A 26266-nucleotide genomic window follows, 5' to 3' on the forward strand; every position below is an offset into this window, starting at 1 on the left:
TCCTGGCATATCAGGGGGGCCAGTGTACTACCAATCCTGGCCCTTCCCATGACCAAATGGCTCGGATTAGGACGTTTTTGAGCTGGGCGTTTTTAGTTGCCATTATCGCTAAAAAAACCAAACGCCCAGCTCAAAAACGTCCATTTTTTTTGAAAATATGGTTCTGCCCACCCCTTCATGGACCTGTTCTCGGAAATAAACGCCCATGGAGATAGGCGTTCGATTATGCCCCTCCACATCTTTTTTGAGATGCCGCGATTAGAATTGAACACAATATTCGAGGTGCGGTCGCACCATGGAGCGATACAAAAACATTATAACGTCCTCATTTTTGTTTTCCATTCCTTTCCTAATAATACATAACATTCTATTTGCTTTCTTAGCCACCGCAGCACACTGAGCAGATAGTTTCAACGTATCATCAATGATGACACCTAGATCCCTTTCTTGGTTGGTGACTCCTAACGTAGAACCTTGCATTACGTATAATTCAGGTTCCTTATTCCCACATGTATCACTTTGCACTTGCTCACATTAAATGTCATCTGCCATTTAGACGCCCAGTCTCCCAGTCTCATAAGGTCCTCTTGTAATTTTTCACAATCCTCCCGTGATTTAACTACTTTGAATAACTTTGTGTCATCAGCAAATTTAATTACCTCACTAGTTACTCCCATCTCTAGGTCATTTATAAATATGTTAAAAAAGCAACAGTCCCAGCACAGACCCCTGGGGAGCCCCACTAACTACCCTTTTCCAGTGAAAATACTGACCATTTAACCCTATTCTCTGTTTTCTATCTTTTAACTAGTTGTTAATCCACAATAGGACACTACCTCCTATCCCATGACTCACCAATTTCCTCTGGAGTCTTTCATGAGGTATTTTGTCAAACAACTTCTAAAAATCCAGATACACAATATCAACCGGCTCACCTTTATCCACATGTTTGTTCACCCCTTCAAAGAAATATAATAGATTGGTGAGGCAAAATTTCCCTTCACTAAATCCATGTTGGCCCTGTCTCATTAATCCATGCTTTTAAATATGCTCTGTAATTTTGTTCTTTAGATTAGTCTCTACCATTTTGCCCAGCACCGACGTAAGACTCACCGACCTATAATTTCCTGGATCTCCCCTGGAACCTTTTTTAAAAATCGGTGTTATATTGGCCACCCTCCAATCTTCCGGTACCAAGCTCGATTTTAAGTTTAAATTACATATTACTAACAATAGTTCTGCAAGTTCATTTTTCAGTTCTGTCAGTGCTCTGGGATGAATACCATCCGGTCCAGGAGATTTGCTACTCTTCAATTTGTCAAATTGCCCTGTTACATTCTCTAGGTCTATAGAGATTTCATTCAGTTTCTCCAATTCGTCAGCTTTGAACACCATTTCTGGCACCGGTATCTCTCCCAAATCTTCCTTAGTGAAGACTGAAGCAAAGAATTTATTTAATCTGTCTGCTATGGTTTTGTCTTCCCTGATCGCCCCTTTTACCCCTCGGTCATCTAGTGGTCCAACCGATTCTTTTGCTGGATTCCTGCTTTTAATATACCTAAAAAAAATTACTATATGTTTTTGCCTCCAACGCAATCTTTTTTTCAAAGTCCCTCTTTGCTTATCAGCGCTTTGCATTTGACTTGACATTCCTTATGCTGTTCCTTATTATTTTTAGTCGGTTCCTTCTTCCATTTTCTGAAGGATTTTCCTTTAGCTCTAATAGCTTCCTTCACCTCACTCTTTAACCATGCCGGCTGTCGTTTGGTCTTCCGTCCTCCTTTTTTAATACACGGAATATATTTGGCCTGGGCTTCTAGAATAGTGTTTTTGAACAGCATCCATGCCTGATGTAAATTTTGACTCTCGAAGCCGCTTCTCTAAGTTTTTTTGACACCGTTCTTTTCATTTTATTATAGTCTCCTTTATTTTTTAAAGTTAAACTGCCCATCCCTTGCCAGCTAATCACTCAGGGGCCAATGCAGAAAGAAGTGCATGGTTAATAAGTGATCTGTGCACTCATAACTGGTTGCACAATGCAGAAAGGGTTTCAGTGCTAACTCATGTAGTAGACCACACACATCATATTAAAATGTATGGTAAAGAGACTGTTAATCTGCAGCAATGCAGAGAAGTTTTGAAGTTGTGCACTGATGTTTACCAAGCAAACAAAACATGAGAAATATGCTGTCAGGTCTGAGCACACACGAGCACAGATTCACCGAGGGAGTGAAGTGAAAGTAGCCGTGTTTGCTATATGAGACTCTACCTCATATAATTTGATAAGATTATAGAGCTACTCCGAGAATATTTCTACTACATTTTTTGTTTTGTCAGGTCTGAGCCAGCATAGGAGGGTAAGGAGAGCAACCTTTTCTCCCCCTGTCCCCGACATAGTTTTTGCATCAACCTCAACATCCCTGGTAGTCTTACCGCCCCCCTCCATCCTCACCGAACACCCTCTCCCTGACTTAAAAAAAATTCCCTGGAGTCTATTGGAACCCCATTGTATGCTCTGGCTCCCCCAATCTCCCTCAGACCATTCCCAGTGCATACCTTCAAGAGGCAGTAGTAATGCACAGTCACTTCTACCTCCCATGCTGCCATCTTAGAAACAGATAGTGCCTGACCTCACTAGGTGCACCCTGGGATGCACTGAGCAGGGTCAGTCTGCCAAATATGGGTATTTTTTTCTGTTATCTAATAGTCTCCACTCAGACTACTCAGTCTACCAAATAAGGGACAAATTCCAAAATAGCAGAGCGGAGGAAGGAGTGACTGTGCATTAGTATCTCCACTTGAAAGTATGCTCTGAGATTGGGGGGTGCCACTAGACACTGGAGACATTTTTTTTAAGTTGGAGGAGGGAAATTGGGTCAGGAGGAGGGAGGGTTGCCACTAGACACCAGGGAATTGTCTGGTGAGGCAGAGGGGTCAGGGGAGGAAAGAGGTAGCTAGACTACCAGGGAAAGAGTCTGATGCAGAAAGCTACTGTGGTGTGGGTGTTGGATCAGGGGCTGCTAGATAATTTGGGGGCCAATGCAGATCCAGCAACTTTTTTAACAAATGTCTCCTTTCTTGTCAGTGTATGAACAAATCACCACTCACATAATGGAAAGAAGGGGGACATTTTGGCAATGTGTTGTAGATTACTGCACATTTTTAACATAGAAGTAATTTGCATGCTCATTATTTACTGCATCACCGCGGTATATTTTGCAACTAATTTTGCGGTAGAAGCCATACATTAAGCAAATTGGCACACAGCTCTGCTGCATGATTTTCTGCATCAGCCCCTCACTGAGATCTGCCTTTGCTGTTCCAGTTCTGCAGCTTCATCCCCTTTGTATCTGCAATTCCTATGGGCTTTGTTGTATTTGCCGCACCGGAATCGCTATTGCGGCTTTGTAAAAGGAGACCATATTTGGCTAGTGTCAACCCTCAGATATGACCACAGTTCTCTAGTTAAATTTAACTGGGTTGCGTTGATATTCTATGTTATCCAATTAAAAAAATACTGTGTCTTGGAAAATCCAGCATATTGCACATCAGGTGATACTGCCTATTGTAAATGGTCAGTTTGTCTGCCCCATCAATTGAAGCTATTGGGGTTTGAACATTGAGGTGTTTCACAACCAAGTCTTTTTATTTTAAGTTAAATTTTGTAGTTGTATGGACCCCATTTCTTTGCCACTACCAAAGAGAAATAAAAATAAAATGAGATAGTCAAATGGATTCGGGAATAACTTGTATAAAATGTATGTTTGGGTAGCTTGCCAGGTGCCCTTGACCTGGATTGGCCGCTGTCCTGGACAGGATGCTGGGTTCGATGGACCTTTGGTCTTTTCCCAGTATGGCATTAGTGCTGGGCAGACTTATATGGTCTGTGCCAGAGCCAGTGGTGGGAGGCGGGGCTGGTGGTTGGGAGGCAGGGATAGTGCTGGGCAGACTTATACGGTCTATGCCCTGAAGAGGACAGGTACAAATCAAGGTAGGGTATATACAAAAAGTAGCACATATGAGTTTATCTTCTTGGGCAGACTGGATGGACCGTGAAGGTCTTTTTCTGCCGTCATCTACTATGTTACTATCCAGCTTATTTTCGAAAGTGATCACCAGCCATCTTCCGAAATAAATCGGGAGATGGCCGGCGATCTCGCAAAAGCGGCCAAATCGGTATAATCGAAAGCGGCTTTTTTGACCACATCGCCACTTTCCCATTGCCTTGCCGGCGAAAGTTCAAGGGGGCATGTCGGCAGCGAAGCAAAGGCGGGACATGGGCGGGCATGAGCGTGGCTACCAGATGGCCAGCTTTCACGAATAATGGAAAAAAAAGCGGCATTCAGCAGTATTTCGCCGGGTTTACTTGGTCCTTTTATTTTCACGACCAAGGCTCAAAAAAGTTCCCCAACTGACCAGATGACCACCGAAAGGAATCGGGGATGGCCTCCTCGTACTCCCCCAGTGGTCACCAACCCCCTCCCACACTAAAACAATAAAACTAAAAACCTTTTTTGCCAGCCTGTATGCCAGCCTCAAATGCCGTACCGACCTCCATGACAGCAGAATATGTTCTATCCTCTGACAGCCTTTCCCTGGTTGTGATGTGGCTCTCAGGTGAGTGTGACACCTTTTCTGTTAGGTGCACTGCAGAGTCACATCAGCAATGCATTGTGGTGGGTGTAGGGTAGTGGGCTCTACTCCCATGGTGCTTTTCCCCCTGCTAATTGGGTCAGAGTGTGTCCAGTTTTGTTTCCGGTAGTCCATGAGGTAGTAGCCATTTTTGTCAGCCAGTTTTAGATCCCTTTCATGTGTTACCCACGTTAGAGAACTTAGTTATTACCTTGAATGTTGCTGAAAGAGGGCATTGTACACCATTCTGCCAGCTCTGACCTACTGCTAATCTCAATACCAGGGAGACTCTTTGCCAGTGGGGCACAACCTCTGATCTGCAGTGAACTGTGAGTAAACATGCTTATTCAAATAAAAGATTTTTTCAAAGAGATTAGTCTTCAGGTGTCAATTGGTGTGCCAAGGTTATACAGCAGCAACATATCCTAGAGGCCTGCATGTATGCAGGTCCCTGGAGCACTTTAAGTGGGTACGGCAGGCAGGTGGACCCAGGCCCGTCCTCCTCCTACCTGTAACACTTATGCTGATAAATGGGAGCCCTCCACAACCCACTGTACCCACATGTAGTTGCCCCCTTCATCCCTAAGAGCTACGGTAGTGGTGTATATTTGTGGGTAGTGGGTTTTGGGGGTGGGTTGGGGGGCTCAGTACCCAAAGTAAGGGAGCTATGCATGTGGGAGTGTTTTCTGAAGTCACCGCACTGACCCCTAGGGTGCCCAGTTGGTGTCCTGGCATGTGAGGGGGACCAGTGCACTACAAATGCTGGCTCCTCCCACAACCAAATGCCTTGGAGATTGCCGGGTTGGAGATCGCCGGCATTTTTTTCCATTATCGCTGAAAAGCAAGACCGGCCATCTCAAACCCGGCTAAACCGTATTATCGAAAAAAAAAAAGATGGCCGGCCATCTTTTTCGATAATACAGTTCCGACCAGCTGTAGCCCCGCTGCCAAAATAGATCGCCGGCGACGTTCGATTATGCCCCTCTATGTTACTTATGTACTTACTCATCTCCCTGTCATCTACTCACTCAGGGGCCCTTTATAAAGCTTAGCACACACTAACGGAATTAGTACACGGTAAATGCTATGGCCTTCTTAGCATTTACCATGTGCTAATTCTGTTAGCACACACTAAGTTTTCTCATATTTGTTTTTCTTCTGATAACTTATACTGTGCCCAGGGCTTTTTTCAGGGGGTACTCATGGGTATGAGTACCTGCACCTTTTCCATTGCCTACTAAAACTGACCCATGTTCACCAAGATTAATCAAAGAGCTCAGGCTGTGCATACTTGTTCTGCCTTTTCATGGATTCTACGGCTCGTTGCAGGGGGCCTGGCTATTGTGGCTATTAGAACACACTAAAGTGAGAAGTGTCAGAGGGTGCCAGAAGGTTTGACTGAGGGGCCCTGAATTTACTCAGAAACCAATATAGATCATTCCCATCTACTCATTCAGTCACTGTACCCACTTACAGTTCCCACTTCTATTCACTCAGTTTACCCCATCACAACTCCTAACCTCCCCATCCACTCCCCGTCCTTCTGCTAGTCTTATTCACACACACACACACACCCATGAAATTTTCTACTTGTTACTGGAATTTTTTAAGTCATCGGGGGAGGAGTTTTTAAACCTAAGATGTCCTCCAGGTAATTCTAGACAAACCTTTTGAATATAAGCTTCATAAACGTTTTTTAAGAATAGCAAAAATAAATCTGGAATATGTATCCAATTAAAATCAGGTACCAAACTTTTGCCTTTGTCGACTGAAAAGCATGGGATACTTCCCCTTATGCTGTAAAATATAGCCATTTTTATAATTCCCACTAAATACAGTTGCAGATCAGAGAAAATGTCTTTTGGAATGGAAATTCAGGTCAAACATGATCACTCTAAGTCAAAGGGGAATGGTTTTTGCAAAAGAAAAATGATTAGTACAGCTGTTGGATGATTAGAAGCGCAGTGATCAAGAATCAGTATTCTACTGCACACACAAAAAATGAATAAATACATATTGAGACATACCATTCATATCTTTTTCACATATAATTGTAAATCGTCTTCCTTATGCATATGCAAATAAATACGCAACAGAGAATAAATATTCATTCTAAACTAGGCATGGGCACCTTTGTTTGGATCAATGAAAATATGCAGAGTATCATTTTGAATTTTAATTTAGGTTAAAAAAAAACTTCCAACAATATATTTCACAACCACACATATATTTAAAGAAAAGAGGGGATTAATAAAATGTCCAGGAAGCCAAAGTGTTAGCAAAATTATATGCCATCATATAAAAGTGCTTAAGCATCAATGGCCAATAGTCTATGTATGAAGTATGTAGTGTCAGTAGTTCACAGATACCTGTACTGAACTAATTATATACTAAACAGTATATGAGAGATTTTATAAAGAATAATTTATGTGACACCCAGTTCACTTGGGCTCTTCTTTATTATGTAGAAATCCATCTGTGTCAAAAATATGCACTTAAACAAAGCACTAGTCACTTAACTGAGATGCAGAAGTATTATGTAGAAGATGTCAGGAGTGCATAAGCAGGAATGTCCTGACTGAAGTAGTAGGCCTGCTCCAACTGCCATATTTTAAAGGGACGGGCCTTTACTAATTTAGCAAAAACAAGAACGTTGTACCTGATATCTCAAAATGATTACAAGTATCTCTAAATCCTGGCAGTGTTTTGGTACTGAAAGTGCCTACATCAAAGGCCAGAATCAACTTAGTGAAGGTTACCTGTGAAACAAAACAGTGTAGCATAGCTCTATAGGTCATTGTTGCCATTTTCCAAGATTCCACTTCTGCCCCCATTACACTCTCAGGGATACTAAAAAAAGCATCAGGACAGACACAGGGGTGAGGTCTGGTAGCAGTGCGCCATGTTTTTTTCACAAGGGTGATTTACTAAGGGGTCCTTTCACTAAGGTGTGCCAAAAAATGGCCTGCACTGGTGTAGATGTGTGTATTGGACGTGTGCAGGTCCATTTTTCAGCGCACCTGCAAAAAAGGCCTTTTTTTGGCCGAAAATGGACATATGGCAAAATGCAAATTTGCACACGTTCATTTTGAGCATGAGACCTTACCACCACCCATTGACTTAGCGGTAAGGTCTCGCACGTTAACCGGGCGGTAATCATCAGCACGAGTACAATGCCGATTACAGCCTGGTTAGTGCCGCACACCGGAAAATAGCGGATGCACGTAAAAAATGAAATTGCCACCTGGTCCACGCAGTAGCTGGACGGTAGTTCAAAAGTGAGGTGCATAGGACGCATGTATGTGCCTACACGTCTTAGCAAAATGGCCTCTAAGGCTGTTACCCCATTGTCCCCTACATTCTATATATCGCGCTGAGATTTCTGCTCGGAAATCAAAGTGTATTCCGTAACAATCACAAAGCTACTTGTTTTGTCTGTATGTCTTGTATGACTGCTTGTTCTAAATTGTGATCTCCTAGAAATAGGGTCTTCTCTTATATGTCTCTGTACAGCCCTGCATACATCTGGTATTCCTGTACAAATGATTATTAATAATAATAACAGAAAAGATAAAAGGGTCCTTTTACTAGTTGCATTAGGTGCTATACGTGCCTAGGACAGCAAAAAAAGCCAAATGCGGAAAATGCTAGGTATGTGCACGCTCTAACCATACAGGAATTATTTTTTCTTTGAAGGGGCCATTTTAAGGGTGGAGAGTGGGTGTGCCTGAGCTAATTAGTTAGCACATCTTCATTACCGGGCACTACCTGTTAGTGCATGGTTAACACAGCAGCCCTTACTGGCACCTAAATAGGTGGTGGTAAGTGTTTCCATGGTATTTTTTTTAAATGGCTGTGAATTAATGGTAACATTAGCACAAAGCGATTGATAAAAATAATAGAAAAAAGGCTGTTTTACAGCTGTGGTAAAATAGCCTTAGCACACAGGAAGGACCCACATAAGGGCACTCTAAGGCCAATTCTTATCACAGCTTAGTAAAATTGTTTGGTGCCTCATTAGGACAATCTTAACCACTTTGTCTGATTTTCCACTTTGATTTTATATATTTCTTGATATTCTGTTTAAATAAGGAGATGAACAAATTATAAATTTTGTTAAATCTATTTTATGTATTTATTACATTTGTATCCTGCAAAATTAGAAAAAACAATTCAATGGTTTACAACCAAAAATTCATAAAATATACATTTGGACAAACAAATAAACACAATCAAAACATTCTGTTCTTTCAGTTGCCCTTTTACTAAAATGTGTTTAAATATGCAACCCAAAAATAGAGCTTTTTTTTTCTTTTTGCAGGACCAATGCTAATTTTTCCGTTACTGCATGAGACCTGCAAAATTTTAACACAGGAGCACTTAGTGCCTCCTATTTAGAAGGTGCTAAGTACTCCCTTGTTAGGTTTGCCTTATCAAATTAGCATGCACTAAAGCAAACATGCTAGCTGGATAACCTTTCTATGTCCATGTCCTGCCTATGACACACCCCCTCATGAAAAAATAAGAAAAAAATAATAAATAGCATGAAATTAGTGCCTACTGACAGGGAAATTACCACAAAACAATTTAATGCATTTTTCAGTAAGCCTTTTTTTCCTTATTAAGGGGTCCTTTTACTGAGGTGAGCTAACAGATTTAGCACATACTAACGAATAGCATATGCTAATTGAATAGGAATATAATGGGCATCTTATCATTTAGTGCACACTAAATCCATTAGTGCACCTTAGTAAAAGGACCCCTTAGTGCTTAATGTAGTTTAGTAAAAGGGTTGCCTGCCCAACGAAGCTTTTATCTATTTACTTATCTAAGAGGTCCTTTTACTAAGCTGCAGCATAAAGTGGCCTTAGTGTGCTCTTGTGTGGGCTTTTCCTGTGTGCTAAGGCCATTTTGTCACAGCTGTAAAATGGCAAATTTTCTATTTTGTATTAATGACCATGTACTAAGGTTACTATTAGCATGTGGCCATTAAAATAAATTACCACAAGAGCACTTATTGTCACCCATTTGGTAGGCAGTAAGGGCTCATGTGGTAATCCTATGCTAACCAGTTAGCACATACTACTATGGATACTCTCACATGGCGGGAAAGGTAGGCCCTTTGGCTGTAGCCGAGTTTATACTGCCAAACCAACCTGAGAGCTGGGTAAGCCCCAACTGGTGGTAGGCGAGTCATGCCCAGGCTATGGTCAAGGCTGGCCAAATCTTAAGAAACACCAGGAGGATAGGCAGGAACTGTGGAATGGAAGGATGAATGGGAGCAGCCCAAAAGTGGTACAAGCTTCACAGAATGAGGCCAGGAGGGGTTTGGTTGCAGATGGCCAAGGCCCCCATGTAGTATGCAGAGATGGGTGGTAACAAAGTACTTGTACTTTGTTACAGTATGTAAGTACTATTGGCAGTACTTTAACTTGTAACAAGTTATTTTTTTTTGCCATAGTTTTTACTTGTAGCAAGTTACAATTAAGCTGTACTTTTGTACTTAGTAATGAAGTACAAATTTAGAAAGTACTTTTTTGAAGTATTTTCCATAACTCTGCATTTCCCCCTCTATAGGTGATGTCAGACCCAGCTTTCAGCTGATTCCAGAAACAGCTGAGTTAGGACTGAAAGTCTGGGCCCAATCAGATGCAAGCTGTTGTCTGACATCACTTGGAAACCCTAGGTCTGCTCCCCCTCCCTAAGTATGATTGGCCGAGGAAGTGTATCATTAGCCTCTCACCTGCCCAGAGTCCTCTGAGTCGGCCCCTGCACCGGCCTTCTTCTCCTAATTTAGTAACAGACTAATGCAGCTGTGCTGATTGAAGTGAGGAGGACTCGGAGAAAGTAGTACTTATGCACTGAAGTTGTCACACGTGCACGATGTATTAAATGATGTCCTGCTCCTGCAGCCTAACCAAGTTGCCCATAACCCCTCCATTAGTGCTGCTCACTTATCTCCATCTGCCAGGGCTGCAGAACCTGGTGCAGCTCCTTGGCAGAGATGGGATTGCAGTGCTCAGCAAGTCTGTAATCAGTCTGCAGGGAAAGCCTCCTCAGAACTAAGTCCTCTCTGCCCGGAATGATGTAGGCTCACACATGGACCAGCAGCATCAGAGGTCACCTGATGTTTTTAGGCTGCTTGTATCCCCTCCCAAGTGTGCATAAACCAGCCACATAGGAGCACTATACATATAAACCTGCACTGGCAACATCCCAGAGATCCTGTGGCTAAACCTGGCAACGATCACCGAATAGAAGATATGCTTATCCCAGAGATCCCACAGCTGAATCCGGATAAACTTCTATCTAAACTAAAAACTTCTTTTTAAACTAAACATCATGTTTCTTTTCACAAACGTACCTGGGATCTCCAGACTTAACCAGGACACTGTTTTTTTTTCTCTTTATATTTTCTCCTTCATGGTTCACGTCGGGGTCACTAATGTTTTTAGGCTACTTGTATCACCTCCCAAATGAGCACTGACTACTGGCGTGTGAGTGTGAGGACCTCAATGTGCAACTGAGCAAATTTTCCAGAGACTTCCTGTGCATCCAGTAAGTAGTAGTGCTCCTTGTCTGCGACATTAGAAATAGTCACTACTACTAATTAGCAGTCAGCTAGCTCTCAGTTTCAGTCTTCACTGTGTCTACTCTGCACTCTGCAGCAGAACTGGGTTGGATGTATTATTTTTTGCTACAGCAAGCTAAGCAATCCGCCAACCACTGAGCCAAGAGGGATCCCACTGGATATTTTGTAGGTACCATTCCCTGGCTTGTCTGACCTCTTTAGGGTGCAGAGGAGGCAGGGAGGGGGAGACGAAGAGCAGTGGGCACTGGTGACTTGTCAACTTGTTCACTCGGATAGGGTTTCCCTTTCCCATTCCCAGTCCCACCCTTTTTTGCTGGTTTCCCACATGGAAGCCAATCATGGAGGTGATTAAAAGACAAAACATTTACAAATGTAAAATGAATCTATATTTACAAATGCTATGCTTATATGGCCATATTTTATATGTGGCACTAAAAAATCTGCATGGATTTAATTGTATTCTATAAGATTTAGGCACAGTTTATAGAATACACTTAGTCGATAACATAGCACCTAAATCTACACATGCTCATTTACACCAGTAAAAATCTGGTGTAAATCCATGCACGTAGATTTAAGCGCACTGACCCGTATTCTTTAATTACACATGGGCATTTTGGCCTACCCACTAAACGCCCATAAACATTCCCCTTTTAAACTACGCACATTTATTTTGAACCGTGTACCTTACAATTTAGGTCCAAGAAAACAAGAAGGCAGACGATCCGCAAAATCCAACGTGGAAGCAAACAAAAGCGGATCAATCAAGGTATGGTATACAACTTTATTCTAAAAAAAACGCCAGACACAGGCTGTGTTTCGCCCACTAGGGCTGCATCAGGTGGTGAAACACAACCTGTGTCGGGCGTCTTTTTAGAATAAATTTGTATACTATACCTTGATTGATCCGCTTTTATTTGCTTCCACTTTACAATTTAGGTGCAGTTCTTTATAGAATACTCAGCGATTTCCATGCATAAATTCTGATAATTGCCAACTAGTGCTCATTATTGCTTGTTAAGTGCTGTTATCAGCGCTCATTAGCTTGCTAAGCCAATTAAGTTATGTGCAGTATTATAGAATCTGCGCCGATTTTGGCGCCTAAATCTAAGCACACTATATAGAATCTGGGGGATAACTATTAAAAATTTTATAGCAGCAATCATTTGAAGATGTAAAACACAAAACGTCTTCCCTCCTCCACCCTCTCACAAATAAATTTAACAAGCTTTTAAAAAAGTATTTAATTTAAATTTGTAATTTCATTTATTAAGTTTCTGTTCCATTATATCCACAGAGATCTAGACCTATCTAGTCAATAGGTACATAATCACAATACAGTATTGTTTGTAAACATACTAGATCACGTGATTCAACTTGCTAAGAAGACTTTTTATTTTGTAATAAAAGTAGTTTTAAGAGCTGTTCTTTTTTACTTGTTCTTTTTTATTGTTGGTTTTTATTTTGGATAAGACTATCCACTTTTACTTCACTACTTTTAAAGCCAGTACTTTTACTTTTTACTTTACTTTTAAAAAGTAATGACCCCATCTCTGGTAGTATGTTTACCAGCATAGGTAGTAGAGAGTACAGTAACGGAGGCCAACAGCAGATGAGCTGGACCAGATAGCAAGGCTGTTGCAGAAGAGGTCCCAGAAACTCCAAATATCACAGTCAGGAAAGAGGACCAGGAAAGTCTAAGCAATACCAGAATTCTGGACTGGCTACAAACAAGGCACAGTCAGGCAGGCTGACGTCAGGAGAGGGAGAAGTCCAGAGGTACGAAGAAGCCAAACTAGGGTCAAGGCCAAGAAGTCAATCCAAGGAACATAGCAGGAACAAGGACAGGCTGACTGGAGACACAAACGGGAACAAGGCAAAGGCAGGAGCGGAACTAGGGCCAAGACAAAGACAGGAATAACAGGAAGGAACAGGAACCATGTGAAACAACTCACACCAGGCTGAAGCTAGGAGAGCCATTGCAAAGACAATGCATGGAAGTCCCAAGATCCCTTATAAGGGCCCCAGCTCATGATTTCATCATCAAGCATCCTGATGGTTTCCTGTCACTAGCCCTTTAAATCGAGGCCCTCAGCATACGCGTGCCTAGGAGATCCAATGTCAGCCTGCACCCACAGCACCAATGACCCAGACCCAGAGCCAGCAGCATAGGCGGACCACAACACCAGAAAGGCAGCCCAGAATCCCAGGGGGAGCCATGGAGCCAGTCCGCAATGCCCCCCAGTGACGGAAGGTGAGCCGAGGAGCAGGGCACAGCTGCTGCTGTGACAGATGCACTAACTGTTTAGTGCAGGAATGCCTACTCTCTGCTCCCTCAAGAAAAATGTAAAATATTTTTTTACCAAACAGCACACGCAGATTTGGCAGTTACCACAGGACTCCTCAGCGCATCTTGCCGTACACCATTTTAAGCTGTGTTAGGAGCATGTTAGTACCTCATGCAGCTTAGAAAAGGAACCCTTAATTATTTATGTCAAAATATTTGTTTATCTGAAAAAAAACACAGATTCTGAAGTACTGAGCAATAGAGATGTACATGGCCCAAAAAATGGCTAGCTGTCCTATTTTCAGAATTTTTCCTGATTTTTGAGTGGGTTTTTCCCCCATTTTTTGACACATTTGTTTTATGTGTGCTCAAACTTTGTTAAACATGCAAATCAATTGTACATACATTAACTTATAAGCATACATGCATATGAAAAATGTATTTGCTCAACATTTTTTCCATGCACCCAAATATACCAAATCTATGTTAGTAAATGCATATTTCTAGTAAGCAAACAGCATAGGATATGACTAATTATTAGCAATGATTGTTCTACTATATTGCCAGATGAATGAAACAGCTGCAAACTTTGGGGTCCTTTTACTAAGCTGCGGTAAACACTACCGTGTGCTTACCACAGTATAAAGGCCTTACCACAGGCGCATTCAGGCGTTGCATGGTAATTTTGTGATTGGTGCATGCTTCCCATGCACTAAAAAATAGAGCCGAGATTAGGCATGTTCTGTGCTAATCAGTGCAGATACATTGTCGCACACTAACCAATTAGCATATGATTAGCGCATCAGCCCTTACTGCCTATAAAATAGGTGATGATAAGGGCTCACGAGCTAATGGTCATACGCTAATGGGAAAATTAGCACATGGCCATTAATTTAAAAAATACAAAAAGCAGTCATTTTACTCATGTGGTAAAAATGCTCTTAGCACATGGGAATGACCCATGTAAGGACACGCTAGGGCCACTTTTTACCACCATTTGGTAAAAGGACCCGTTTTCTATTTATTGTGCTGTTTCTTGGCCTAATAATGAAGAATGTAGCAAGGACATAAACTTGTTGTTTTTGAGATATAAGAAATACAAGCTTTCTTGATTTTAAATAATTGTGCCTGTTTTGACTTGTACATGCTCAGCGTAGAGGCTGAGAAACTTGCTTATTTGATATTGATAGAAATTAAACAGGAATGGAGAGTGAAGATCAATATAGTGCTATAAAAGTAAAGAAGGACGCTAAAGAGAAGTTATTAATACTTTGGAACAAAACTTTTTTTTTATATAAGCTTCACAGAATCTGAGGGCGTCTTGAAGATTAGCTCGAGCTATCTGCAGCAGGGCCCATTCCTATGGGTCCTGCTGCAGGTAACTTCAGCTAATCTTTAGTAAAAGACCCCCTTACTGCATTAGTGGTAGATTAATCCATTAGTTAGAGATGGATTCTAAATGCAATTTTGTGTGGCATGTTTTAGTCTCAACACATTACGAGGTGGAAAAAAAATCATCTAAAGCAAAAGTGCACCAGCATTTATCTAGAAAGATTATTTCTCCATACTTTACAGCACGAGAGTTAGTGGACCATAGATGCATACATAATTTGACACATTAAATGAGTACTTTGTGTCACTGGTGCTTAATTTGCATGGAGGTGGAAATGTTTACAATCTTTCTCTGAACAGATTCCAGCCCATTTGCTTCACTGTGACTGTGGCTGCTGACTTTAAGAATGCACATTGTGAAGTCATAATTAAGAGAATATTACCAAGGTGACAGTGGCTCCCAAAAGCACATCCCTAACATCACCGCTTTGGAAATATCAAGCATTTAGATATTTGTGAGACAGACATAACATCTGTTTCAAAAGAGTAATGAATAGTAATTTGTTTACTGGCAATGGTTCCTAACAAATTGTATTCTATATCTAATGCATTTCATACTCCATAGGTGAGTCTGGGAGGACCGTGGCTCCTCCACTTTGAAGTCAAGACCACATATAAAGTGACAGCAGCACAGACCAATGACAGATCTACAAGTGATTTCAACATTTGCATTGCCTTGACCCACCCAACTTAACAACAGGCCCCCACCAAAAATCAGTTCTGACTGTATCACTGGGCTAGGCCACTGGTGTCCCCTGTCTCTAAAAGTACATTCAATAATTATTTATGTAATGTATTCACCTCCATAGACTATTTCAATAGGGAAGTATTTTCCAATAGCTTGATCATTTGTAGACCTGTAAGATTAATTGCAGTCACTTGCAATTCCATCAGGGCACCTCCATTTAGGCACATTCTGGACAGTAGGAACCTATTCTATAAGCTTCCTAGGCACTTAGGTTCCGTTTTAGAAAATTAGCATAACCCAATGTCAGCACACCTAACATTTAGGTGCCGAAAGCTACACCAGCCACAGAGCTTGCATAAGTGCATGCATCTAAATGCAGCATAGGCACACATAATTTACAATATTCTGTAAGTTATACACGTAAGTGGAAACCCTGCCTATGTCCTGTCCAAGCTCCATCCATGTGTATGCTCCTTTGTAAATACACGCTATGCAAGATAGTCACGTATTTATAGAATAGCGCCCAGACAGCATACTAATATATACATACTTAAGTGTGCACATACACGCATCTCCCCTAGTATTCTAAATATTTACACATGTAATGAGCATGTAAATGTTAGTGCTCAATTTATAGAATTGCCCTTTTCATGTACTAAAGTCAGCATTGTCATGGCCTTTGATTACTACAGTATTTGAGTAAGGGATATATATATTTCTGAGGGATACATATGTCTGCCCTTACCGCAGAATTCGTAGTCCCTACAAAAATGCTGTGGTAGACCCTGAGACAGGAGCAGACTGACAGTGATCTGGGCTGTTGGGCAATAAGGGTCATGGACCACTAACCACCAATCAAAACTAATTAAATTAGATGGGTTCTAGGGGAGGTTGGGCCCCCTACTGCTGTGGGCCCTTGGACACTGTCCTATTGTTCCAATGGTCAGTCTGCCCCTGCTCTGAAATGAGCCAAAGATACAGTAGTAGCTATGGACAACGGCAGAAAAAGCAGCCCGTCTTCTCTGTTCCCCTACCCTCACCACAAGCCTCTCTTTAGAGCCTGAAGGAGGACAGCAGCACTAGAACATATCAGGCCACATCTTCCTTCTCTACTGCCTGGCACCCGAGTATTGTGCTTCATATATATGTACAAAAGCAAATATTTGAGCTCTATTCAGGTGAGGAGAAAATTTTGGATTGGTGTGCTGCACATCTGTTGTCCTCCTCCAAGCCTAAGATCTAACACTAATTGTAAATCCAACCATGTTCTGTCTATCTTACACTGTCTTGCAACAAAATATAGGTGGGGAGAACTCGTTTGAGTGAGCATAGATCTTGTATTATGAACAATAAAGTTAGAGCTCCTCTAGTTTCTCATTGCAGGAAGATTCAACATGACTTTGGATCCTTCAAGTGTTGGGTGGTTGGTCAAGTGTTTTCTGCAGTTCATGGTGGAAACAAAACTAGGTGACTACTTCAGAATGAACAATGTTGGATTTTTCAATTAAAGTCATATCAACCTTTTGGACTTAATATGGCACTGCAATGAGCAGCGATTTTTTAAAATTATTACGCAGTGTGCTGTATGATGTGACAGTGCTCTGATTAATTCCTTCTTTGATGGTGTCTTTTGAGAGCTGGCACCATCTTTGATGCTTGTTGAGAGTGTGCAGTCCCATAGCATTGAGCAAAGTATAGTTGTCAGACGGTCCTGAAGAGAAAGTTTTGTTATTTTGTGTATGCCCACCTGCAAACTACATGCTATCAAAGATATGCATGTAATTACTGCCATGTACATGTTAGCTCTTATCCTATAGAAATCCCCTGTAAAAACATGTTATCTGGATTCTAAATGGTGGAATTCGATACCCAAGGTCACAAGAAGCATCACAAATTACCTCCTATTCAGAAAAGAACTAAAGGCCTACCTTTTCAAGAAATTCTATGGCTAACTACGAGTACCATCAAGGCTCGATAATTATATTGTAAGAACAATGTTTCACACAACTTCAGTAATCATGCTGTACTAACAATGCTCCACACAACTTTGCATTTACAATGAACCATTGTAATCTCTTTAATTATCTATCTAAGCCACACTGAACCAAAACTAGTTTTTGGATAATTGTGGGATATAAGAATGAATAAATAAATATGTACTCATCTAACAGCAAACTATGGGGTCCTTTTACTAAGGTGCGCTGAATAATGGCCTGCGCTAATGTAGACACGTGTTTTGGGAGTACACGGAATTATTTTTTAGCGCACCTACAAACAATGCCCGTTTTTTTCTGTCGAAAATGGATATGTGGCAAAATGAAAATTGCCACACATCCATTTTGGGTCTGAGACCTTACCGCAAGCCATTGACCTAACGGTAAGGTCTCACGCGGTAACCAGGCAGTAACAGTCTACATGCGTCAAATTCCACTTGATGTGCGTAGCTGCCGTGCATCAGAAAGTAAAAAATAGTTTTCAGATGCACGTAGTGGATATGCGCCAAAACTGAAATTACCGCAAGGACCACATGGTAACCGAGCAGTAACTCCAATTTGGTGCACGTGGCTTAGAAAAGGGCCCCTATATAATATTCCTATATATGCATATCGTCATGTTTCTGACTTATTATTAGTATTGTGGTAAAAGAGTTAGACATAAAGGTCCTGGAATGCTATACCACACTTGAAGGTACAGGCTTCCATTACACACAAATGAAAAATAGGTTTCTGCATCCCTACTATAATAAATAGTTCCAACTCCCTTGCTAAGACTTGGACAAATTGAGCACAACAGTGATTCCCGTTTTATAATCACAATGATTTTGATGTTGAACTATGAAATATTTTCAGTTCTGGTAAATGATCTCCTGACTTCTGGGATGTATAAAGTCTATACACATGCAATATATCACTTAGATGTCAAAGGAGAAATGGGTAGCACATAAAATCAATTTTTACACCGCTTTGATTTCAAAATCAGTAAAGAGAAACTGGATATGTTGACTGTTACGGAATCAGAAAAAAAGTAACTGCTGAAAAGAGAAACAGAGAGAGCACTGGCTAATGCAAGTCATATCCTTAAATTAATATGGATGTTGCTAATAGGAAGTAGAACTATGTAGCTAAAGATATTGTGAAGATGAGCAAGAGAAAACATGCAAAAGAAAATAAAATGCATTATTGACAGCATGACAAAAAACCTAGGTGCCCTTATACTAAGCCACATATGTGGTCCTACTACATGCTTCAGTTTGGAGTTATCGCCCAGCTACCGCGTGACCCAGGCGGTAATTTCATTTTTTACGCGCGTCCGCTATGCATGCCAGAAAATAATTTTTATTTTCCTGCACGCGGCAGAATCTGGGCAGTAATCGTCATTCTACGCACATAGACGATTACCGCATGGTTACCATGTGAGACCTTACTGCTAAGTCAATGGCTGGTGGTAAGGTCTCAGACCCAAAATGGACGCGCGCCAATTTTTATTTTGCTGCACATACATTTTCGGCAAAAATTTTAAAAAAGCCTTTTTTACAGGCACGCTGAAAATGGATCTGCACACACTCAAAAAACGTGCCTACACTAGTGCAGCCCATTTTTCAGCGCACTTTAGTGAAAGGACCCCCTACATTTTGGAGGTTTTTTTTATTGTTTTGCTTTTAAAAAGACATGAAATGACAGAGAAACTTTTGCTGTCATTTCCTATATTGTTTCAAGTGAATGAACATACCTACAAAATTGGCTCAAGGTTATATCCATTTGTCTATATCTTAGGCTATCTGTTCGTATGCATCTGTTCCTGTGCATATGGAAGGAGAGAGCAGCAAGTCTGGGACTTCAATTGTAGATATGGCTAACCTTGAAGTGCCAGTGGCATTCCTAACCTCCATCACCTGAAGATGCAGGCCCACAATGGCAATACTCAAAGTGCAGTCTCAAATAAATGACAGGAGAAAAACAGCCAAATATCTTCTTGTGCGCCAAAAAAAAAAACAACTGGTAAATTTCACTAATTCACAGGCTTACATGGTGTCACAGATATGCTTAATGGAACCCTCTTAGTAATGTCTTGCCAGAACAGGGGTGAGACACAGGGAGAAGCACCATGCAATGCTTGCACTTTCTATTGGAGAAAGACTTTATTCTGCTCTCCTAATTCCTTTGGAAAGTGCTAATGTCACTAGAAAAATGCAAAACAAATTATTAGCAAAGTACTACGTCATAGAGTTATAGATTTTATGTTTATTACTCTTTTTATTTTCAAAACCTGGCACAAGGTGAGTTAGATATTTAGGTGCATGAGCTATTTCCCTGCACAAATTGACTTACAATCTAGTTTTAAAATTCAGAGATGCTTTCTGAAACTCCCAAATCCCTTCCCTAACATATTACATTTCTTCAGCAGCACTACAGTTAAATACACAATATTTCCAGGCACAGTGGTCAATATGCCATTTTTTGTATACTAACAAAAAATGGGGGGTGTATACTCCTGGGTTCTCTTTCTAGTTTTTATGCTAACATCTCAGTCGGTTCTGCATGACGTTCAGCAAATCACTCACATTATGCCTCAGAAATTAAGCAACAATTATAAGTGTTCTTAACATTTTTCAATTTGCATACTCCACTGCATGTTTCAGCACACATACAGCATGCTGTTAGAGACTGTGACACACACACAGAGGCTGTCATAAAAATCACAGAATCTAAATAATAATGTTATCATATAGCTTCTGTGTTTAGGATTCTATACCAGGAGTTCAACATATTTATATTTTAATTAAACTGGCAAATAAAAATGATTTGGGAGGGTTCATGCTGTATCTCAGTGGGTCCAAAACCTGGTCCTGGAGGCACCCCAGCCAGTTAGGTTTTCAGGATATCCACAATGAATATTCATGCACAGCCTCCACTACATGCAAATCTCTCTCATGTATATTCATTGTGGACATCCCAAAAAACCTGACTGGCAGGGTACCTCCAGGATCAGGTTTGGGAGCCACTGCTGTGTCCAGCATGCACCAGAGAGGCTGCTCAGGTCTGCACTAGTTCAAAACACTTGTTTATTGAAATCAAGTACCCAACGTGATCCATGTTTCGCCCTATTAGGGCTGCATCAGGGGTATGAACTAAAAACAATTTCATGATCATATAAGATCTAAAATTATCAATATATAATAATATAACACATAAAATGTAAGGGATCCAGGTAAAACATTAACCACCTTATAATTGAAAGAGAAAAACGCCTAGATTTCGACCCAAATCGGGAGATAGACGTTTATTTCACAAAAACGAATAAATCGGTATAATGGAAAGCCGATTTTTGATGTTTTCAACTCCACTCCATCGCGGAAGCGTACAAAGTTGACGGGGGCGTGTCGGAGGCGTGGCGAAGGTGGAACTGGGGCGTGGTTATCGGCCGAGGAGAGATGGGCGTCTTTCACCGATAATGGAAAAAACGTATGCGTTTGTAGCTAGAATTTAGGGCACTTTTCCTGGATCCTGTTTTTTCACGAATAAGGCCCCAAAAAGTGCCCTAAATGACCAGATTACCACCAGAGGGAATTGGGGATGACTTCCCCTGACTCCCCCAGTGGTCACTAACCCCCTCCCACCACAAAACATGATGTTTCACAACTTTTTATTTTCACCCTCAAATGTCATACCCACCTCCCTGGCAGCAGTATGCAGGTCCCTGGAGCAGTTGTTAGGGGGTGCAGTGGACTTCAGGCAGGTGGACCCAGGCCCATCCCCCCCCCTACCTGTTACAATTGTGCTGCTTAATGCTTAGTCGTCCAACCCCCCCTAAACCCACTGTACCCACATGTAGGTGCCCCCCTTCACCCCTTAGGGCTATAGTAATGGTGTAGACTTGTGGGCAGTAGGTTTTGAGGGGGATTTGGGGGGCTCAACACACAAGGGAAGGGTGCTATGCACCTGGGAGCTCTTTTACCTTTTTTTTTTGTTTTTGTAAAAGTGCCCTCTAGGGTGCCCGGTTGGTGTCCTGGCATGTGAGGGGGACCAGTGCACTACGAATCCTGGCCCCTCCCATGAACAAATGCCTTGGATTTATTCGTTTTTGAGCTGGGCGCTTTCATTTTCCATTATCACTGAAAAACAAAAATGCCCAGCTCACAAATTGTCGAATAAAACATGGACGTCTATTTTTTTTTTTTTTTAAATACGGTTCGGTCCGCCCCTTCACGGACCCATTCTCGGAGATAAACGCCCATGGAGATAGACGTTTTCGTTCAATTATGCCCCTCCACGTACACTAACTACAAATATAAAACCAAATAAAACCAACATGATAATCATAATAGAAACGGACAAGTGTGTGCCATGCAATCATATGAAACCAAAAGATAAAACAATAAATAAAAAGTACATACAACTACTATAAAAGCCAGCTTATTGTTTAAAAAATAATAAGTGCATAAAATGTGCTCTTAGAGAACTCACATACAAACTCATGCCATATCTGTGCATCATGCTAAAAAAATTGCTCAAGGAAAATAACTACAGCATTAATACCACCAGTGAGAATGTCAAAGCCCCTATATTCCACATAGACTGTGACAATGCTCAGTAACACTTTAAATTCTACAAATATGTTAAAATAAAACATAACTGGGAAAATGTATTGCAAGCACTTTTTATAAATGTAAAAGCACAAACTTGTCCATAACATAATTTTACATCAATATACAGTGCTTAGAGCAACTTTAACTTCCAATGTATACATCAGTCTACTAGAATGGAATGCAACTGGATTTCACACAATTAAATTTAAATACAGGATTCATCAAATCGTAACAACTACTATAGATCAGAAGTTAATAGTCTAATTATACTCCGTGTAAAAGGCACCATATCTAACTGTTATTAAAAAATGCATTGAATTAAATCATCTGAATAGACACCATGTTAAAGGTAAACAGGGAGATCAAGTTCCTTATTTAAATCCATACGAATTACGGTCTTAAAATCAAAGATACTTTTTTTTTGTTCATTCCTTACAACAATTTATCTATATCTCCTCCCCTCCAAGGTAAGACTGGCCCCTTTAATCTATAATCTTCAAATTAATGGCTCATTGTCATGGAATGATCAACCAGGGGTTTATCCACCAATCTTCTATTGAGAGCTCTGTGGTGTTCTATCTCTTTTTCAGCACTCGCTTAGTATTTCCTATATACATTAGTTTGCACAGACAGTTTTACAATTTGAAAAATGTTTTAATATATAATCTTTGCCAGTAGCCAGTTGTTGAATGGATTTGACAGTAATATTAACCAATGTCCCCTCAAAGCGGAGCGCATGAGCGATTGCTCATAAATTTTAGGAGTGTTGCTCACAGATTTTACATGATTGCTCACATACCAGGCCACTCCTTATCAGAGAAAGTGTCAATAGATGCAGGGCTGCCGAGAGACAGAGCCAGGCCCGGGGCAGGGCCACCGTAGCGCAGGGATCCCCAATAGGGATGCAGCTGCCACTGCCACCCCTTGCTCACTCGCTCAAGCCGCCACCACCACCATCAGCGACCCCGCCCCCTACTTTCCTACATCAGTGCGTCTGCTCCTCCCTGGCCTCCAAGGGGGGCTCGGCACCAATGTCTGTCTTTCTCCTGCTTCTGTGTGCCAGGACCAGGTTATCATGTTAATGTAATCACCCAGGTCCTGACAGGAGCAGGAGACAGACAGACAGACCCTGGCGCCAGGCCCCAGCCCCCTGTAGAGGCTGGGCCTGGGGAATTTTGCCCCCTTCCCCCTCCTCTCAGTGGCCCTGAATAGATATAATCAAGTGCCAGTGTTTCATCACAACTTTAATAATGTCTTTTGACAAATTATTAAACTCTAAAGAGCAAAACATTTTGTTATCCACATGTTTAACAGATTTCCTAAGGAGGTCATCCCTACATTTATACCTTGCTCTTTCATAATCATCAATGCATTTTTTAGGGTATCCCCTTTCAAGAAATCTGGATTTCAAGTCCATTGTTCTCATTTCATATGTGACATTCTGTGAACAGACACATTTAACTCTTAAAAATTGGCTATATGGTAAATGTCTCTTTAAAGATCTGCTATGACAGCTTTCATTATGCAACAGCTTGTTCACGTCAGTTGATTTTCTATAAACATCAGTAACCAGTTTATCATTTCTATTCATGATTAAAATATCATGAAATGCTATCCCCACCTGCTCAAACATTAAAGTCCAGCAGCAGAGGATCAAATGTCACCCTGCAAACCGTATCTACCCTCCTTAAGTGCAAAGCATTCTAAGGGTGCCCCCCTTGGTATTACCTTTCTGACCTGCCTGATGACTGTAAATATTATCTATCTTCTGCCCCTCACTCCCACCTTCAAAGCTCCTCTATCCCCAACCCTCTGTACCAATCAGTAATGAATATAATCTTCTGGGTTAGGGTCTATCATTTTACAATTGTACCCTATATGTCAAATAGAAGCCCAAGTCTCTGGAGTTTAATCAAGCCCTATATTTGAAAAAAAAACACCTCTAAGCTCTCTTCTGTAATGCAGTATTAGTAAGTATTTTTTAAAAGACCCAGTTAGCATCTTGCTAATATAAAAAATGCAGAAATCATTTTCAAACCGTATAGATTATATAGATTATTTAATGCTATAGAGCTTAGAGTTTTTGATTCAGCAATGCCCAAAACAAGATGAATCTATCCTAAACCCTTGATGAATATATCCTAATATTCTCTTTGCCAAAAACGGTAATAATTCAATACATTTCACATTTCTTTATGCTTTAACATTATTAATTGTATTAAATGATTCCTAAGTTCAAAATTAGCCTGATTCTGTTTACTTGTTAAACAATGTTAATTTGCTGTCTCCAACAGTTACGCTCTTCCAAATGATTTTATGTTTGTTGAATAAATTAGGAAATTCTAAGCCATGCCAGAGGGGGAGTGTGTTAATTCTATGAAGAAGAAAAGTCTATAATTTACTGAAACCTCAAGAAGCAATGCTTTATGCTAAGCTCCTCTTATGAATGCAGGAAAGGCAACGTCTTACTTGAAACATTTCAGATATGCTTTAATAATTTATTTGTACCAGGCTAAGAAGATAAAATAAGATGCTAAGCAATCAGCCCCTTGGTTTACTGATTCTCTTTGTATTCTAAAGTACCCTACTAGAAGATTGGAAAGGTTGTTGTGGTTTTCTAAAAGCATGAATTGGAGGGAACATATCTTGGTTTGCAAACAAATGATCAGAGAAATAAGGACATTATTAACTCAGCAGGTTATTTATCCTAAAGCTTTATTCACAAGAGTGAATACATGGATATCAGTTGCAAGCAGGGCAGTTGTAATGTCCCCCTCAGTATGGGGAAATGTGATGAGTTTCATTGTATGTTTTAAAGAAAAAAAATAGTGTGATAGCTTGAAAAGTTCTAAAGAGACTAAGCTTAAAGAGCTTGCTATAAGGTCACAAATTATTTCTTTTGGAGAGTAGTCCAACTAGGGATTATTGTCATGCTTTAGATAAGAAAACAATGTTGGAAACATTGCATTGAAATTTGAGAAATGTGAATTGGATCATTTTCCATCCACCAGCAAAGCAAGGTCAGGTAAGCACAAGCATATCCCAGACTCCAAAATTACTGCCACATATTTCTATGCCATGTGTTCCATCTACAGAGAAGAAAATGTTTGAAACTTTTTGTGAATAAAACCCTGGGGTTTTGCATATAAACGTACACATGATGGGGGAGGGGGGGATTCTATATATGGTGCCTAAAATATCCACGCAAAAAACATTTGCACCTAAGCATATTCTGTAACTGGCACCTAGATTTAGGAGCGGTATATAGAATCTGCTTAGTTGATATCCCAGTACCTAAAACTATGTGCATCCATTTACGCCAAAGAAAACATGGTGTAAATCCCGGCACTTAGATTTAGACGCACTGGGCCATATTCTATAGCTACGTGCATAAATTTTAGAATGACCATTTCCCACCTATAGCCATGCCCCTTTTGGTTCTGTACATTACTACTACTACTATTACTATTTAGCATTTTTATAGCGCAGAAGTTAGACGCAGTGCATTACAGAATATGCTTAGCGAATTGTGTGCATAAATTCTAATTATTGCCAAATAGTGCTCATTATTGCTTGTTAAGTGCCGTTATCAATGCTGATTAGCTTGTTAAGCCGATTAAGTTGCACAGGTTATTACAGAATACGCTTGGATTTTGGCGCAGATCTCTAGCCATGCTATACAGAATCCAGGGGGTGGGGGTATGCTTTTATAGAAAAGAAAACAGAAGTAAGGGAGGACCAACAAGAAAGGATGTCCTGGAGTCAAAGAATAACAAATGCCAAGTTTATTGTAAAAATGATAAAACGTGGACCAACAGGTCTGCATAAAAGAAATCCCCAAAGATTATGAGAGTTCAGAGGAAGGACTTGACATGGTGCCAGGTTTTGGCCCAACCACCTGCCTCAGGAGTCACAGTGATCTGAAAACTTCTAAACATAAGTATCTGTAGTTTGATGGTTAAATCATCCTCAAGGGATATTATCAGTTTAAATGTTTTCAATGCTAAACATTCCTAGTATTTTATAAAGAAATATTTGCAGAGGCAAAGGATCTGTGCCTAGTATTAAGTGGGAAGATCTGCAGGAAGC

The sequence above is a fragment of the Microcaecilia unicolor genome, chromosome 4 (assembly GCF_901765095.1).
Source record: "Microcaecilia unicolor chromosome 4, aMicUni1.1, whole genome shotgun sequence".
In the NCBI taxonomy this organism is placed as follows: Eukaryota; Metazoa; Chordata; class Amphibia; order Gymnophiona; family Siphonopidae; genus Microcaecilia; species Microcaecilia unicolor.